Raw genomic sequence first — 18,942 nt, 5'->3', positions numbered from 1 at the left:
CATTAAAATGTCTTTTCTGTTGCTGGAATTGAAGTAAGTCCCACACAGAGCTGGGATCATATGTCTTTGAAATATAAATTATGCAAACGGCTAGAACCTTGTGTTCCAATACAAAACGTTCGTAACGCTACGACATTCGCATGATATGATAAACTATAGAGTTGGCCTCTACCATTGACTGGATTACATTATTTTCGTCAGCAGAGAAATTTCGACTTCTCTTTTTCCTTGGGGTGCAGGCGACAGTATGCGTTTCCATTTTTGGTAAACCTGAAGTAAACAGAAAACGGAACTATGGGATATATGGAAGCTAACCAGTGACGTTAACCACACTGTTAAACTTTGACGGCGACGTTAGCTAACGGCATGACTAACCATGTTCTGAACAACGCATATTTAACGTTCGGTTACCTAACGGCCGGTTAAGGATTTAACCGGCCGTTAGGAGTTAACCGGCGGTTAAGATAACCGAGTATTGAACAACCGGGACCAGATAGATAGTTAGTTAACCAACTAAGTACATTTCCACGAACACCATCATTTTCTAATTTGTGCAATAAACCTTTATGCCATGCCCTGTAAAAAGCTTTTGAAATATCACAAAACAGCATACAGTAAAGGTGGTGATTATCTAGGACTGAGCATATATTATGATAAATGTCTATGTTGAGATGTAGTAGAATGACTAGCAGTAAAACCTGACTGGAATTTACTTAAAATGTTATGATCATGGAAATGGTCGTGCACATGCTTTACCATTATTCTTTCAAGGATTTTCCAAAGGATAGGTAATATTAAACTAATAGGTCTGTAATTGTAGGGGGATTCCCGCCAATACACCTTGATATAAAATTGGATCAAAATCTATTAATTCTTTCCTGAGTTCGCGGCTACCAAGCTTGGCATGTGCAAAACTGTTACACCTTCGCTGTGACCTTTAAAATGACCTCAAGGTCACAAAATTCAAGTGGTGTCGGTATATCTTGTCAATAAACCTTGGTACCAAATTTGAACAAAATCCATCATTTCTTTCTCGAGTTCTTTCAGTAAACCGAAGGGGGAGTCATTTGAAAAAGCGATTGTAGTTTCAAATTGCCTTTTTGTGCAGTTTAATATCTAAGTTTGATTCTAGCCGACCTCTACCAATCTCAAACATACAAAAATGTTTCTTGCATATTTTGTTTCCTGTAAGTTTAATTTGTGATGCATTTCATTGCTAGTCAGCTAGGCTATTCCATTTGTCCGAACCACAACATACGGAGACAGATCATTTAGCAGACCGGGTGCTGTACTCTGGAATTGATTACCTGAAAATGTCAGAAAATCGGAAAATATCAACAGTTTCCGATCGTGTCTCAAAACCATCCTCTTCAAACGAGCATTCAACTAAGCGCACTTGAGCAGGACTCTGGATATGTAGCGTTATACAAATGTCTAATTTGATTTGATTTGATTTGATTTGATATACCCGTTAGAAACCCATCCCCACCCCACCCTACTTTATATTTATACATATCAAAACCTCAAAAGATATTTCCGAAAAGACATGATTCAGAGGACAGTTTATATCGATTATATATCAGGACGAATATTATTTTCGTCATTTGGTTAAGATTTGTCAATTCATTCTTGGGTTATCGCGCTAACAATCTTTATATTGGCAAAACCCTCAGATTTTTGCTGTGACCTTGAAACTCATCTCAAGGTCACTCCATTTCACTTGTGTCGGTGAATCTTGCCAATATACCTTGGTACCAAATTTGAACAAAATCCATAATTTCTTTCTTGAGTTATCGCCCTAACAAGCTTATTTGATGTATGAAATGCAACGAAAAACAAACACCCGCGTATTTACGAGTGATTAAAACTGTTATTACAATTTACGTAAATATTTATTACATTTTACCGCAACGAAAATTATTACAATTTACGTCAATTTTTATTACAATTTGCGTATTACAATTTACGTCAATTTTTATTACAATTTGCTGCAAGTATTACAATTTACGTCAAGTTTATTACAATTTGCTGCAAGTATTACAATTTGCGTTTTTATTTCAATTTACGTCGTAACAGGGCCTGTAAAAGCAACCTCAAACTACTTGATTCTATCCATCCTGCTTGACTGTGTTGAATTCTCCATCATAAGAGGTAAATACTTCAATGTGAAAACAGTTAAGGATCTTTTTAACACTGTTAATTTTCATTTAATTATTGGCTTTTTAAAAGAAATTGATTTAATGAATGAATTTTGATTAATATGTTCTGTACATATATGTATTTTAATTATTGGTAGATTTGATTAGTAACTTAGATTATGAGTGGCAGTGCCCTCATAGGGGGTTGAAGTAGCGTAAAATTATTGTCCTCCTGAGAGGGTACGTAAGTCCCAAAACATTCAAAGTAAATTTAAACCTACTACTCTTTTAATCGTAGAATATATGTTCGTTTAATTTATGGCTAGATTATCTAACATTGCTAATAGCTGAGGGGATGGTGTAAATCCAGCTAGGGTCCATGCAGGAAGCCAATGTACTGTAAGTCCCCATGGTCCCTAGTATGGTGATCTACCTTCAGTTGTTGGCAATATATAGCCGGTTTTTACCTTGTATTGTCCTATAGTTAGACTGTTTTAGATTTGATTGCTAGATTGCTAGTCACTCACTCACTCACTCACTCACTCACTCACTCACTCACTCACTCACTCACTCACTCACTCACTCACTCACTCACTCACTCACTCACTCACTCACTCACTCACTCACTCACTCACTCACTCACTCACTCACTCACTCACTCACTCACTCACTCACTCACTCACTCACTCACTCACTCACATGCTGCCGAGCACTGACGCTGTTTCCCCCCGCCAACAGAAACCACATGACCTGCCATCCATACATAGCTTAATGACAGTGTTTATGTGAACCGGCGCTTCAGTACTTTGTACAAACATAATAAACAATTAAAGATGTTTGCTGCCGAGAGCAGAGTTAAATGTGCATGAACTTTCTCCTCGATTGCACAACTCCTTTGACATGAGCAGATGTTTTAGTTTATGACTTGAATCCTGGTATTTACTTTGCCCCATTTGACATTTGGTGCCTTTTAGCAGGATCGTGTCATGTAGTGCTGTTACCATGTCCTGGGAGTTACTTAGTCGTATTGCCTTTCCAACTTATCCTAGGAGATTTAAAGGAAATACTAATTGCAATAATTTGCTGGATGAAAGATAAAGTCATCAGAAACATGTACCCCAATTGTTATTTAAGAAATATGGTTTATTATGCTTTTATCGCGAAAACAGTTTCTGTTTTCTGAGCTTCGGCCATTATGCATATTCCGCTGGAACTCACGTGAGTCATATGTGTCAAGCGTCCGCCATATTGCCAAAGAACAAGCGCTACAGTAATACAGATCTTGTTGTTTCTGTCGTTTTTGTGAATGGTACGATGGTGTATTCAATTGCCTGGGGATGCACGGAATCACCGAACAATGAGAAGAGCCACCATTCCTTCCGTTTTCCAAGTAAAGAGACAGATTTAAGCACGATAAATGCTCCGATCATTCCGAGTCGGACGCATATGAAAGAGACATGCACGTGCACACGTAGGGTATGAAAATCCCAGAGCTAGGCTGAAGACGGAAGAAGTGCCTACGAGATTCATTTATACTCCATCATTCCCTGTTACAACTTACTGTCAGTGGTATTTTTAACATAAATTAGATTAAAGTCCGATTGCCCCCGCTGCAAATTGCCACAGCAAATTTAGTTAAATTGCCCCGAAGTTTTGGTCAAATTGTCCCAGGGGTAGTCAAAATGCCCTAGTTTATTTAAAATGATTAAATATAGGCCATATATGGATTGTTTTGTCAACTTTGATATCATGTTCTTCGTATAAAAGTATATACATAGTTATACGTTTACTAATGGAACATTTTCAAGAAATATTACTTCCTAATAACTTTTATATTAAGAACATAATATCAAAGTTGACAAAAACTATGCATTTACGGCATATATTTAATCATTTTAAATCAATTTTACCAAATTAGAATGAATGACCAAATTTGCTGGGCCATTTTGAAGCTGGGGCAGTTAGACTGGTACCCATGAGATATATATTATCAAAAACAGTGAGCGATTTCACATAAGCTTGAAATGTTTCGCTATAACGTTCTTATCGGTTTGGAGCCCTGGATGCTGCAGTCTACCCGAAACATTGCCGAATACAACGGCAAATCATGAAGTACTAGTTGCTTTCATTGTTTTCCATTTTGTCCAGTTACGACTCGCTATTTGTCAGTAGTGTGTGCCGTGAAAGTTGTTATGTATTCTCATTGGCTGACAAGGTGTCATTCTAAGGCTATGACCGAGTACCATAACTATTTCCATAACCAAAAACTAGGGAAACATACATTGTTCTGACTAGTATTTTATAATTCACCAGTTTTGGGGAATAACTTATCTTCGTCGCGAATATTATCTCTGCTCGACCACTAAACTTTTTTGACCTTTTGTTTCGTTACTTCTTTTCATCTCAACCATTACATAAGAAAGATTTGAGGTTAGTCTTATGCGACAGGAACACCAAATTTATTCTTTAAAAAAGCTTGTGGTTAATATGACGTCAATACCGAGCGATTAAAAGTGGCCTTTTAAATTACATATGTCGCCTGCTTCCCAAATTTATTCTCGCCCGCCAACGAAACCACAGACAGGTTACGAAACCACTCTGTCTGTCCAGAGCACTGCAGTGACGTCATATGAGGAACGATTTTCAGTTAGTTGTATAGAAAATGTGTAGCACGCTCATCATTTTGATGATTTCTCGACATCAACGATGACATGCCGAATCGTTGCTTTGTCGTCAATTGCCCTAGGGTCGGGCGATGGTGTCCCCATGCACAGATTTCCACAGGACCCCGCAGTTCGTGCTAAATCGGTTATGTTTGTGAGTGCGAAGCGAGCGTTGTGGAAGCCTGAAACGATATCTTACTTGTGTTCAGATCGCTTCACTGAAGTTAAAGAATCAAAACTACTTACTAGTTGTTATAAAATATGCATATGATTGATGACCATAAAGATTTTCTATGACACAACTTGTAACATAACGATTTCTTCCTCGGAAGTGAGGTTGTGGTCGAAGTAACAATAATATTGTAAGTAGTATTATATTGACACCCACCTCGCTGCCACGAGAAATTGTTATGTTATACGTTATGTCATGCAAAATCCTATTGGCCATCAATAAAATACATATTTTACTACCAGTAGAAAGTAGTTTTGATTTTGTAACTCGGTGAAAACAAACCTAAATACCATTTATCCTCAGACTGGCGGATGTTCCCGACAGGGCGCCGCCATTTTTAAAAATAAAAAAAATCTGTTAGAATTAATGAGATTATAGTTTGTTTTCATCAAGTTAGATAATCAAGACTACTTTCTACTCGTAGTTAAATATGTATTGGAATCATAACCAAACGGATTTTGCATGACACAACTTATAACATAACGATTTCTTCCACGGAAGCGAGGTGGGGGTCGAAATCACAATACTGCGCGATAAATTTCTTGCTACATTCCCATGGTTAATGTCCACTCACCAGTATGTAGATACTAGTCAATGTGCGTCTTTATATTTGGTCTTATAATCCTAATTAGTTTATTATCATACTTGTATGCATTTTGAAACTAAATAAAAAGCAGACGATCTGCTGATACTTATAGTGAATTTATAACAGAACTGTAATATCTAGACATTTTATAGTTTGCCAATGTGAATCATAATTCGCACACACACCCTAGTGCATGTTGTCTGACTCATTACACTTCACGGCGAAAACAATGATTCTGTTGAATGCTACGACAAATGAATAAAATCAAAATGCAAATATTAAAATTAAAACAGATTAAAGTTATAGGAACAATATCAGGCCATTACCTTTTTCGAGGAATGTATCCATCAATATCCACAAACTGTTCCAAATGATGTGTCTTTTAACAGTTTAATATACGAAAAGTGATAAATCTTTTCAGGTATTGGTGTATAGTCTCATTGGTCACCCAAGATAGCACACCTGGCAACTAATTGCATAATGTCCGCCTTTCTTTAAAACAGTAATTTAGTTAGCCAATAATGGGCAATCAATCAATGTATTGCCGGTTAATCCTTTGAAAGAAGGACGTTGTTTTTACGCAGACACCGACACGACAGAGTGTATTCAGTATAGATTAGTAAATCTACATACATAAACACTACCTTTTGACACTTCCGCTGTGTAAGATAAAAGTAATTAATCAATCAGCGTGTTATCGGTTAATCCTTTGATCGATGTTTATAATGTTGAATATTTACTCCAGACACAAGAAATGCCAAATGGGAACCTTTGTCGGGTAATCTAAGTGTGTTACCACTAATTATACCTGTTATAAATTCATTAACTGACCATCAAGTGAATGATGACAAATAACATGTGTAGGTTTATACCACCTAACACGGGTTACAACAAGGGAGTATTAATTGCTGTATTGGATGTGAAAACTTATGGGCCGACACTGTTTTGAGAATACAAACAGATTTTAACATGACATGATTAAATATCGAGGTAAAAAAACACAGAAATGGGATCGATTTGGATCAGTCATTATACAAATAGGGCCTAACGACACCAATCGATTTTGACAGAATCGTCTATGAAAACAAGTTGTAACTCGGAAACTAGGCAAAGCAGGAGACAAAATTAAATGACAGTAGATTGTGAGAACATATATAGCTTTTATTTTCCACAACAACTGTCAACGATTTCAGGTTTATACAAGCCTGTAAACAAGATAATTTAACCCCTAAAATGTAGATGAATTCTGCATCGGCCCTCAAAGCTATTCCTCATATGACGTCACAGACGCGCGCCGCTCTGATTGGTTGAAATTTCGTTCGCGGGTGAGAATTGTGCACTGTTGTCAAAAAGGTCGATTTAAGTCAATTAAAGGTCGAAATGAGTAGTTTTAATGACGGGGTTTCATTTATAACGATGCCAGTTAGTGATTGATGTATTTTAACCCCGTAATAGGCGGAAATAGAGGTTTATGTGCCTTTTTGTTCAATTTTAATCACGGAACGTGACTTTTAGAATATCCTATACAATATATCAAAAGTTGTTCGTATTCTCCTTTAAGACCGGAATCGACTGGACTGGACTGTCAATGGTGAGTCAAGGGGTGGGAGGTCGGACGGGCGAGACTTCCATCTGTTCACACCACATTCTTGTTTATGTTATGGGAGATTGTTGTTTAAGTTACGGACGATAGTGGATGATAGTTGAGTACGTTGTGGATGATCGTTGAGTACGTTATGGATGATCGTTGAGTACGTTGAGGATGATTGTTGAGTACGTTGTGGGTGATTGTTGAGTACGTTGTGGATGATTGTTGAGTACGTTGTGGGTGATTGTTGAGTACGTTGCGGGTGATTGTTGAGTACGTTGTGGATGATTGTTGAGTACGTTGTGGGTGATTGTTGAGTACGTTGTGGGTGATTGTTGAGTACGTTGTGGATGATTGTTGAGTACGTTGTGGATGATTGTTGAGTACGTTGTGGATGATCGTTGAGTACGTTGTGGATGATCGTTGAGTACGTTGTGCATGATCGTTGAGTACGTTGTGGATGATCGTTGAGTACGTTGTGGATGATCGTTGAGTACGTTGTGGATGATCGTTGAGTACGTTGTGGGTGATTGTTGAGTACGTTGTGGATGATTGTTGAGTACGTTGTGGATGATCGTTGAGTACGTTGTGGATGATCGTTGAGTACGTTGTGGATGATTGTTGAGTACGTTGTGGATGATTGTTGAGTACGTTGTGGATGATCGTTGAGTACGTTGTGGATGATCGTTGAGTACGTTGTGGATGATTGTTGAGTGCGTTGTGGATGATTGTTGTGAGTCCGTGCGTTGTACGTTGTTGATTGTTGATTGTTACGTTGTGGATGACTGTTGAGTGCGTTGTGGATGATTGTTGAGTACGTGGTGGGTGATTGTTGAGTACGTTGTGGATGATTGTTGAGTACGTTGTGGATGATTGTTGAGTACGTTGTGGCTGATCGTTGAGTACGTTGTGGATGATCGTTGAGTACGTTGTGGATGATTGTTGTGTACGTTGTGGCTGATTGTTGAGTACGTTGTGGATGATCGTTGAGTACGTTGTGGATGATCGTTGAGTACGTTGTGGATGATCGTTGAGTACGTTGTGGATGATCGTTGAGTACGTTGTGGATGATCGTTGAGTACGTTGTGGATGATTGTTGAGTACGTGGTGGGTGATTGTTGAGTACGTTGTGGATGATTGTTGAGTGCGTTGTGGATGATTGTTGAGTACGTGGTGGGTGATTGTTGAGTACGTTGTGGATGATTGTTGAGTACGTTGTGGATGATTGTTGAGTACGTTGTGGATGATCGTTGAGTACGTTGTGGATGATCGTTGAGTACGTTGTGGATGATTGTTGAGTGCGTTGTGGATGATTGTTGAGTACGTGGTGGGTGATTGTTGAGTACGTTGTGGATGATTGTTGAGTGCGTTGTGGATGATTGTTGAGTACGTGGTGGGTGATTGTTGAGTACGTTGTGGATGATTGTTGAGTACGTTGTGGATGATTGTTGAGTACGTTGTGGATGATCGTTGAGTACGTTGTGGATGATCGTTGAGTACGTTGTGGATGATTGTTGTGTACGTTGTGGCTGATTGTTGAGTACGTTGTGGATGATCGTTGAGTACGTTGTGGATGATCGTTGAGTACGTTGTGGATGATCGTTGAGTACGTTGTGGATGATCGTTGAGTACGTTGTGGATGATCGTTGAGTACGTTGTGGATGATTGTTGTGTACGTTGTGGATGATTGTTGAGTACTGCGTGGTGGGTGATTGTTGAGTACGTTATGGATGATTGTTGAGTACGTTGTGGGTGATTGTTGAGTACGTTGTGGGTGATTGTTGAGTACGTTGTGGGTGATTGTTGAGTACGTTGTGGGTGATTGTAGGTACGCCATATAGCGGGAATATTGCTGATTGCGGCGTAAAACTAAACTCACTCACTCACTCTTTGGTTTTTAGAGCCCTGCCCATCTGCCGTTATTGCCTCATTCATAACCTGATACCTGATCTATTTTCAAATTTGCGTCTGCCATTTAGTTTGATGCGTTCACATTATCATCGACATCCGAAACTCTAACAATTAGGTTTTGGGTATTGCCAAAATTTTGGTATTGCGATATTTTGTGATATGTGTTGGCGTATTGCAATATGTATTGCAATATATTGTGAAAGTGTAACACATGGGTTAAGGTGATGAAATTACTGTTTCCTTTCTTTTGAAACAATGCCCCTGATCACTGTCAGGACTCAGATGTAATTGTAAAAGAGATCAATTGAAAATGTTTCCCAATTGAAGACTTCGCTCTAAAGTTTGTAACTCGAAAACAAGCGTCTGCGGCGGCGTCCGCAATTTTGGTTTGTTTATCCCAACAACGAGTGCCGGTACCAATATATTTTTTTATGTATATGGTTTAAAAGTCACGCAAACACAGTTATATGAACAATAAACATTCTCAAAACTATTAATGTATAATAATATAAAGAAAATCCAAATGTTATTAGTAGTTTTAACTACATCAATAACATTACCGACCGTATCGGGTGAACCGGTTCGCGTAAAGTGTATCGCAATATTTCGCTTTGTGAAGTTCGAATAACAATATATCGGTTAACCGATATTGTCGCCCACCCCTACCTCATTTGTGACGGAAATACAGGGCTCACTGCTGAATGATGAATATGACGTTAATTTTCAGTATACACGATAGATTTTAAAGGTCATCCTAGAATACTTGCAGTCGAGCAGTTTAACTTTGCATGCAATATTCCCACAACTGAATGTTCCAATTTTTCCCTCTTCTCATTAACGGCATAATGTACTGTTGTCACGGTTTACCCCCGGTTTCCGAAAAAAATTCTTAAAACAATAAGTTCAGTCAGGCGGAGAACAATAGGAGGATTAGTTGGGACAATCCAATTTTAGGGATGTCAGCCCCGCGAGTCCGGTCCTGAGATGATCTCAAGCATCGCTCTTGGTAAACTGGCTCGGTGAACTATCTTTCACTGTTGCTATAATACTTGATTTCCTAATCAGTGTCACACATGTTCACCAATCACTGTCAGTCATTATATATAAGGGCAATGGGATTCTATCAGTCAGTAACAATAACCATTTATTACACTACATCTATATTAAATTCCAAATCTCTATAACTTTTTACCTATTTTATATTTGTTACCTTTTTAATTCGGCCTCCCATTCAAATTTCCCTTAATGTTTAGTTATTTTGTCTTTTTTGTTTTTGTAGTAACGCCACTCTTTCAAAATTTCTATTTTTTGTTCCCCCTCATTTCTTAATAAGTGTACTACTATCCCGTCGCCGAAATGCCTTAGTTGTGCGTAGACAATAAAACAAATAACAACATATCAGTCACAAATGCTATCACGGCAAATGCACAAGTACATGTCTAGTTGTTATAAGCATGTTCGTAAAAATCTAGTTCGTAATGGCTACAAGGTCAGAGTTAAAACAAGAAGAGCTGGTCGGGTTCCACGAGGGGTTGCACTGCTCGTATGTCATGAAAAAATATATGATAATAAAATGCATTTCTCATATGTCACGTCCGCTTCAATTTGTACTGTTTTGAGTGATGGTGATAAACCATGATAAGCTTACATTGGGAAACCTGCCACACTTTTGCAATAAAAAGACCCACTCACCACTTAATACATGTGTTGTTCTACGGTCCCAAATATTGGCAGATCGAGAACACCCCGTTGTCACTTATTTACGCGTGTACAACAACAAAATTCCCCCCAAAACAAACTCAAGTGGTTTCTGTCTGATGCGTAAGTGGTTACAATAACAGCTTTTGACTCGGATGAAAGTTTAACGTACTTAAAAGCTGTCATTGTATAAAATGCTTTAAAGGTCTTCACACAGTTATCGTGACTCACTGCTTCTTGAGTACACAGCGTAATGGCAACGCAGAACATAACACATTTCTATTGTAGCATTGAGCAATGATGCATTGGTTGGTGCAAACATTTTCAGAAATGGCCTACTCTGGCTTTGCTATCATAGGTTCAGGGTAGCCAACCGCATCGCTTTTGATGTTTTGTATGTTCTAAGTCACCTTTGCTTGCTTACACATTCATTCTCACGGTGGTTCCTGTCGACAAGATGTCTGGTTATGCGCTCGCCTTTGCAGTACTATATCTTGGCATCTCAACACTTCACGACACACGGGGTGAGTATATTCTGTTGGATGTTTGTAGAATAAATATGTTAACATATTATAATTAATCAGTAAATTCTACATATTCAATTAAAATATTATATAATGATGTCAATTCTAATCTCTGAAGGGCATTTAGGAGTGGAATGCATGCAAAAAGCAAGAGTTATTCACAGTAAAGAAGTTGACATCAGTAAATCTTGCTTTTCTAACGTCAATTCTGTTATTTAGCATTATTTGTTATGTCAACATTTAGAAAAGATGCAACTTAAGCTATCTGAAAGTTAGTTAAGATAGAGAGGACTTTGTTCACAATATTCAGTAACACCCCATGAATATAAAAAGTATTTGAATGATTATTGGGTCGATCAAAGCATTAGACCCTCATATACTGTTTATAAAGGAACATTTGAGGAAAAAGAAAGCGAAGCCTTGTGAACAGCTTCTGGATATGACTGCCCCAGAGTGCTACGTGTTGATCTCTTAGTGGGAACAATACGTCATAAAACAAATGTTATAAAATCAACAGGTCCCAGTGAGGAATCTTTTCCTTTTTGAAAACTCATGTCTTTTTGTTTTGAAAATAAATGGAAGTGTGTCTATCAATATCATGACGCATCATTCAGTTTAAGGGCGGTGGGGTAGCCTAGTGGTTAAAGCGTTCGCTCGTCACGCCAAAACCCGGGTTCGATTCCCCACATGGGCACAATGTGTGAATCCCATTCCTGGTGTCCCCCGTCGTGATATTGCTGGAATATTGCTTAACTCACTCACTCATTCAGTTTAAAGGATTGATCAAATAGCCCGCTAAATAGACTGGCTCATGGGCGACAACAGGCTCATTCATTTCTGTGGTTGTGTTAAGTTCTGGAGCACTATTTGAAAACCGTTCAATGTGTCTTCACTAAAACATATATAGCTGACGTTTACAAGACAAGTATCAACGGGTTTGCTGGGAATACCGATGCCTTTGTCCCGTTGTCTGTCTTGCAATTACCTGCAAATCCCGATGAGTGAGCGAGTGAGTGAGTTGAGTTTTACGCCACACTCAGCAATATTCCAGCTATATGGCGGCAGTCTGTAAATAATCGAGTCTGGACCAGACAATCCAGGAATCAACAGCATGAACATCGATCTACGCAATTGGGAAGCGATGACATGTGTCAACCCAGTCAGCGAGCCTGACCACCCAATCCCGTTAGTCGCCTCGTACGACAAGCATGGGTTACTGAAGGTTAATTCTAACCCGGACCTTCACGGGTGAATCCCGATGAGTCGAATCTCTGGAGACCAAGTAATAAATTCGACCTATCGATGTATTCGAGACATAGGTATGTCTATAAGGATAGAAAAAAAGATGATCCAGTCCTAATTCCTCCGCCTAAGCATTTGTTTATCTAATGATTTCCCTATCACTAACCGGGCACCTTATCAGTTCCAGTCTGATTAGCATAGACAGTGATTTCCGTAAAAGCACTAATCTGCCTTTTGAACTCACCCGTCAAAGGCGGAAAGGTGTGAGCCGCGCTGGTTTGTTAAGTGCATCAGTTTGCTACACCAATCAACTCTCATTGACTGACTTATGTATACAAGATTGCTGTTATTTGAATCTCATGGGACCAAATTTTCTTCTCGAGTCATCGTGTGTATTTATGAGTCGAATTCGTGTAACCGGAAATCAAATGATGATGACAACTATAACAGGGAATGGTCGGGACCGACAGGTACTTCGAGTTATTCATAATATTCGAGACACCGGCATTCGACTCATCGGGATTTGACTGCACACGCAAATAGAAGCAACTATCATGACACAGTTCAAATTATTGTAATTTGATGTAGCTAATTTATAACCTTTTAGCACATCCCATCAATATTTGGATTTACTCAAAACTTGGTTTTTATTTGGAAAATGTTGTAACAAGCAAAAACACACACATGTCACAAGTATTTGCTTTTATACCAAAATAATTGTAAAATTATGTTGTTTTGTGCAATGCAGCGTTTAAGGTCTGTCCTCCATTGCCTCCCTTGCCACTAAATAGGTCACATGATGATGAATTAGCAGGCAACAGCAGAGTGTCGACAGCTATTGCTGAGGTTAATGACATATATCTTGTTCTTTCCTCTTTCTACAGTCTGACCGCTTCCGTGGTGTAGTGGTTACAGCGTCCGCCCGGAGAGCGGAAGGTCGCGGGTTCGATCCCCGACCGCGTCATACCAAATGACGTTAAAATATGGTACTTGTTGGTCCCTTCCTGGCGCTCGGCATTAATGGGTACAGCAAGGACTGGTCGGCTCAGAGTCAGTATAATGTCTGAGTTGGGTATTCATGCTTCACTGCGGCATGGTATATCAGTGGGCTAGCACTATAAAACCAGCTTAAGTCTGGGCTAGTACAAGCAGCCGCACATACACATACGCACGCATGCACGTCGTCATATGAGCGAAATATTCTCAAGCACGACGTAAAACCCAAATTTTACCTCACCTCACCTTTTCACAATCTTCCGAGGGCGGGTTAAGAACATGAATTGGAAAATTGTGTTTAGACGAGTCTAAATATTAGGGTTTAAATTTTTCAGGATTAATAGAGAGCAAGGGTGTAAGGGAACAAAATGGTACCAACGTTTTCTCCGCGTATAAGGGTATTGGGTGGTATAAGCACGTTGGGGATGAAGCCCCTTTTGCAAATATTGTGGAAGCGTAGAAGTTGTTTAGAAGGTTCTAATTATGAACTGATTCCCGTCTAAATCTAGTCTGAACTTCAACACGTAACACAAATTTGGGGGTCGTCCGTGATTGAAATTTAATACATCAAAAAGATATATTGTAAAATATTGTGTGAAACGGAACACGTTTCTTTACTCAAAATGTCTGACCTGGTCCAACTGACCAAATATTACGTCAGTCTGGTATGCTTAAGGCCAATGTCCAAAAAAACCCTTGAAGTCAAATTAGGCACTCTTCATAATAACAATTGCCAAAACATATGGAAGAATATACAACCTGACACACTGTTTAAAATCTGTGATATACAAATATAACCTATTTTATTGTATGGTTTACAAATATAGCGAGTTGAGAAGATACGAATCATGGAATAGTTTCAGTGTAAAGTCCTGTGCTGGAAGACACTCTTCTGAACTGAAGGCAGATTTTTGTGCTGGATATTACCTGAGATGTGTTAGATTGATCAGCGTGAATTACTGTATGTATTGATTTGCCTTTGTATCACAAGATGTTGGAGATGTGTCACATTGTATGAACGTTCTTGCACAAAGAATTAAAGACTGCCATAATGGCAAAACACAGTTTGTGAATCTGGAAAACTGACAACCAACCAAAGATTGAAATCAGTATTCAATACAAAAATGTTACCTATTCGCCATTATGAGAAGAGAATCCCGTTGAGTGCTACTAAAAGTCTTGTTTCAAGATCATTCGAACTCCCTCTAACCGTAAGTACGGGAAAAATGGAACGAATATCCCTTGAAGAAAGAATATGTTTAATGTGTGACCTACATGTAATCGAAAACGAATATTTATGTATTATTAAAACCCATGTCAGCTTTCGAAGAACTTTTCAGCAAGGTCATCGCTGATTATGTTTGCTGTTTGCTTAGAACAAGGTCAGGCAGCCAAGTACATACTCACTATCATGTGTGCTTCCACAGGATTTACAGAGGCTATTGTGTTTCGGAATATTACAGCTCAGGTCATTATCAAGTTCTGGTATAGTCCTTCACTATATATGTTTGGTGGTGCCTAAGACCATTCAACCAAATTCAAGGCGCTAATTTCATGCCAAGTGTATTCAAGAATGCTATGCACCAGTTAGGCATGACTTGGGTGACATCTTGTGCACATCTTCCTGAATCTCAGGGAGCTCCCGAAAGATTCCATTAGACTCTTACTCATAAGGGCTGGAATGAGGGTGTTCATTTGTGGTTTGCTGTGTGAGGGTTAGTTTAGGAGTTCTTAGCTTTCAGTCCGGTTGACCTATGTTTTAAAGCATAAATTTGTGGATTTTACTTTACGTCTTATTAAAATGTTTCGACAAAACGTTGGCAAAAACCAAACTTAGTAACCTTCGAAAAACGCTTTGAAAAGGTTTGTTCAAGGAGTTTCTAAAACGTTTAAAAAAGGAAGGGTTGAGACTTGCAATTGTATTAATGTCATAAAATTAAGGACAACTTCGTTGCAAGGTTTATCAACACAAAGGGTTTTTAAACTCGTCAGCTAAATACATACCTGTACTTTCGTTAATCATGTCATCCATTATTGTTCAGTAAAAATGAAAACAATATAATGATGTGTTTTAAGGAATACTTCATTTCATCAGTATATAGAGAAAAAGAAAACTCATGGAAAGTCTATAATTATCTACTATCACTTCATTCATGCGAAATTGCTCCTAAACAATGTGTCTGTGTTGCGAAAGTATGTTGAAGAATACAAATTCCCATCAGCATCTATCGAAAACTTAAGAATAAATACTGATCAATAAACCCCCAAAGCACTAATCACATACAATAGGAGTTTATTACCAACCAAATAAATGCAATTTGTCAAATTGTTCAACTAATTACATCTGGTTATATCGTTATGATACTTTCCCAAAATACGGGCGTCATTCACAGAAGAGGGGAAAATATTTTGAAAGTTGACACTAATGGCAATATTCTAGTTAAGTTAACATTATACTTTATTGGCAATTTAACTGATATCACCGTTCACTCTACATGACATTATTTGCATACACAATTGTGAAATGGTTTGGATATGAATGTGCATTTATCAATTTACCACTCTGCAAAACACACTTTTTCTTTTTGACTTATTTACAATTAACTTCGATCTTATGGACAATGCGGATTAGATTCACTTTGATGCACATGTAGTAAAAGAGACACATTCTAACTTAGCGAGTAAAATTATCTCGTAATCGTAATTGTCACATAGGTTTCTTGGCACAAGTGATATATCTCACATATGTATTGAGAGATCACCATAGGAATACGTACTGCTTCAAACAAAGAAGACCCGTGAAGATCCGGGGTAGAATAGGTCTTCAGCAACCCATGCTTGCCAGAAAAGGTGACTATGCTTGTCGTAAGGGGCGACTAACGGGATCGGGTGGTCAGGCTCGCTGACTTGGTTGACACATGTCATCGGTTCCCATTTGCGCAGATCGATGCTCATGCTGTTGATCACTGGATTGTCTGGGCCAGACACGATTATTTACAGACCGCCGCCATATAGCTGGAATATTGCTGAGTAAAACTAAACTCACTCACTAAAACAAAGAACGAACCAAATGTTTCACTAACGTTTCCAAAACGTTGGTGTGTAGAAGTTTGCAGTTTGTTTCTTCGTTCAAAGAACGGTTTAGAAACGTTACAGGAATGGGGATAGCTCTATACAATGCAATTCTGAAAGTTTACCAACTCAGATGTTAAGCTAGATCTTTTGGTCCCTGGGCAAAAACCTCAAGAGTTACTCCTAGAGTTCACTAACATGTTTCCGGATGTACTTGAGGGTACAACTTTAGTGTGTCATGATGGGACTGTGAAACAGAATCCCGACTGCTTGAAGCCTTAAAGGAGGAGGGTGACTGGAGTGACTGTGTGGTGGAAGTTACGGATGTTGTACCGCCATGAAAAAATTCTTAATCAGGCTCTTACACAAAACCGGGAGTAAATGACTGCATCAACAGAATAGGTCAAAACAAATGTGTTGGCATAGGAATTGACTGTTTCATGTTCCGGGAGTGGCGGCTAGGTTTTTTTTGTATGGCGATGGAAACATACTCATACAAATAATTTCATTATAACAATCTTACGCAAATATAATCTTATTACATTATATATGAGGGTCAAATTATGCAGGCATCAATCTCTGTGACAAACATCATGTTTGCGTTAACTGAGAAACAAACATATAAATCATAATCTTGCATTATTTAAAAGTGTGTTATAACTCAACAAGTCGGAGAGAGATATATATTTACAAAATGACCCCATGAAAATTCACTAGCCAGTCGGGCCAGTGACTGTGGAGATTTACTAGCCATGGGCTAGCGGGCGAGAGGCTATTTTGCACACTGGTTGTTGGCAATCTAGTATCAGAGGCAAGAATCATGGATCGGTCTCCATATTAGGGAACCCGAATTGGCGACATGAGTCACCCCTCCCCCATCGGTCAAGAATCCGATGGGGGGAGACATACCCTGGCGAAAGATACAAACTGACCACAGGGACCTAGACCAAACATGGAATCGGGGAAAGCCGGATACGGGCAAGGAATGTCAGCTATGTCAATTAATGGATGGTATAAATGATTGTGAACCAGCAGTGCTGGGCAGTTCGGACTGAAACTCGGAGTTCAGAGCCACCCCTTGTAACTACCAGAATAAAATCGTGTGGACCCCAAGACGGACTTGTGTGCTGATTAGAGTCATATCCCCCAGAGCATCAACCTACTGAGGCGGATATATTGGTGGAGCCAAGATCCCAGTACCTCTCAAGCTACAAGAACTGAGGTTAGTTTGACTATTTTTCTACATTCACTTCGTCTAGGGTCCACACCAGCAACGATTCTATTCTGGCTCTGTGTAAAAACTCTCAAACACCTAATAACTGGTATCAACTCTATAACCACAATCAAAACCAAGGGCTGTTGACGCACTTAACGTGAGAATCTTTCTAATGAACGTTCAGCTGAGCAATAGCACTATCAGGACACTGAGCTCATCATCTCTAAACAGTGTGTTTCAGCAGTGTCAAAATTCATTGTTATTCAGCTGTGCCTGCCATTCAACATATCGACGACCAAGATCTAGGTTCCCTGCTCCCAGCCAACGGGAACCATTGCTCCTAACGACGTCAGGAACCACCACTACCTCGACGACACCCACCTAGATCCCACAGTTCCAGCCTCTTGTTACCAACACCAGTGTCCCTACACCAACAGTGAAAGACCATCCAAGCCTGCTACAGGACATAGTGCCAAGTGACAATTGTGAAAGGACTGTGCTACACCACTCTCCACGTTGGTGAGCATCTGTTTTGTTATTAGGTGATTTTGTGCATGATAAATTGTTTCCTACTGTTGTCACATTTCTCCCACCATCCATTACAAAATGTCTTTCTATAAAGTCAAGCCCTTAAATGCTGAAGAGCGCCTACCACTGCTTAGTCCGGAAATAGTATATCAGAGTACTCCTGCTACCAATCCCCACCAGCCTATCACTCCCATAAATCGTTCATCCCCCTCCCTCGACCCCTTCTCACCTAATTGGGTCACATTCGATGAAACTGGGCCGGACACACCTTTATCATCCCAGGCCATTAGGAAATCTCCCCAAGCCTCACCGCTAGTTACAGATTCCTTAGTACCAACTTTCACCCCCTCTCTCCTCGAACCCCCACCTCGCCCATTCCCCTGTACTCCTTCCGTCCAGCAGTCCCAGTCCGATGCCTTGGCGACCGTATCAAGGGCAATTAATTGTTCCCGCCTTCCCCTGCCGATGTACGATGGGAAAGATCCCATAGCAGCAACTGCTTGGCTTCGCCGCTATGAGAAATTTGCATCTGCCCAAAACTATTGTGA

The 18,942-nt window shown here is 39.3% G+C and overlaps 1 long non-coding RNA gene across 1 annotated transcript; it reads left to right on the top strand.

Annotated features, from left to right (window-relative positions):
- Positions 1–234: 234 nt before the first annotated feature.
- Positions 235–17,673, top strand: LOC124268377. The gene is made up of 3 exons (XR_006896263.1): positions 235–245; positions 14,919–14,922; positions 17,454–17,673. It is a non-coding gene; the product is annotated as an uncharacterized LOC124268377 (long non-coding RNA).
- The last annotated feature ends 1,269 nt before the right edge of the window (positions 17,674–18,942 follow it).

This window comes from Haliotis rubra, unplaced genomic scaffold (genome assembly GCF_003918875.1).
Source record: "Haliotis rubra isolate DU_JTF1 unplaced genomic scaffold, ASM391887v1 Scf1376, whole genome shotgun sequence".
In the NCBI taxonomy this organism is placed as follows: domain Eukaryota; kingdom Metazoa; phylum Mollusca; class Gastropoda; order Lepetellida; family Haliotidae; genus Haliotis; species Haliotis rubra.
This window is presented reverse-complemented; position numbering and strand designations above follow the sequence as displayed.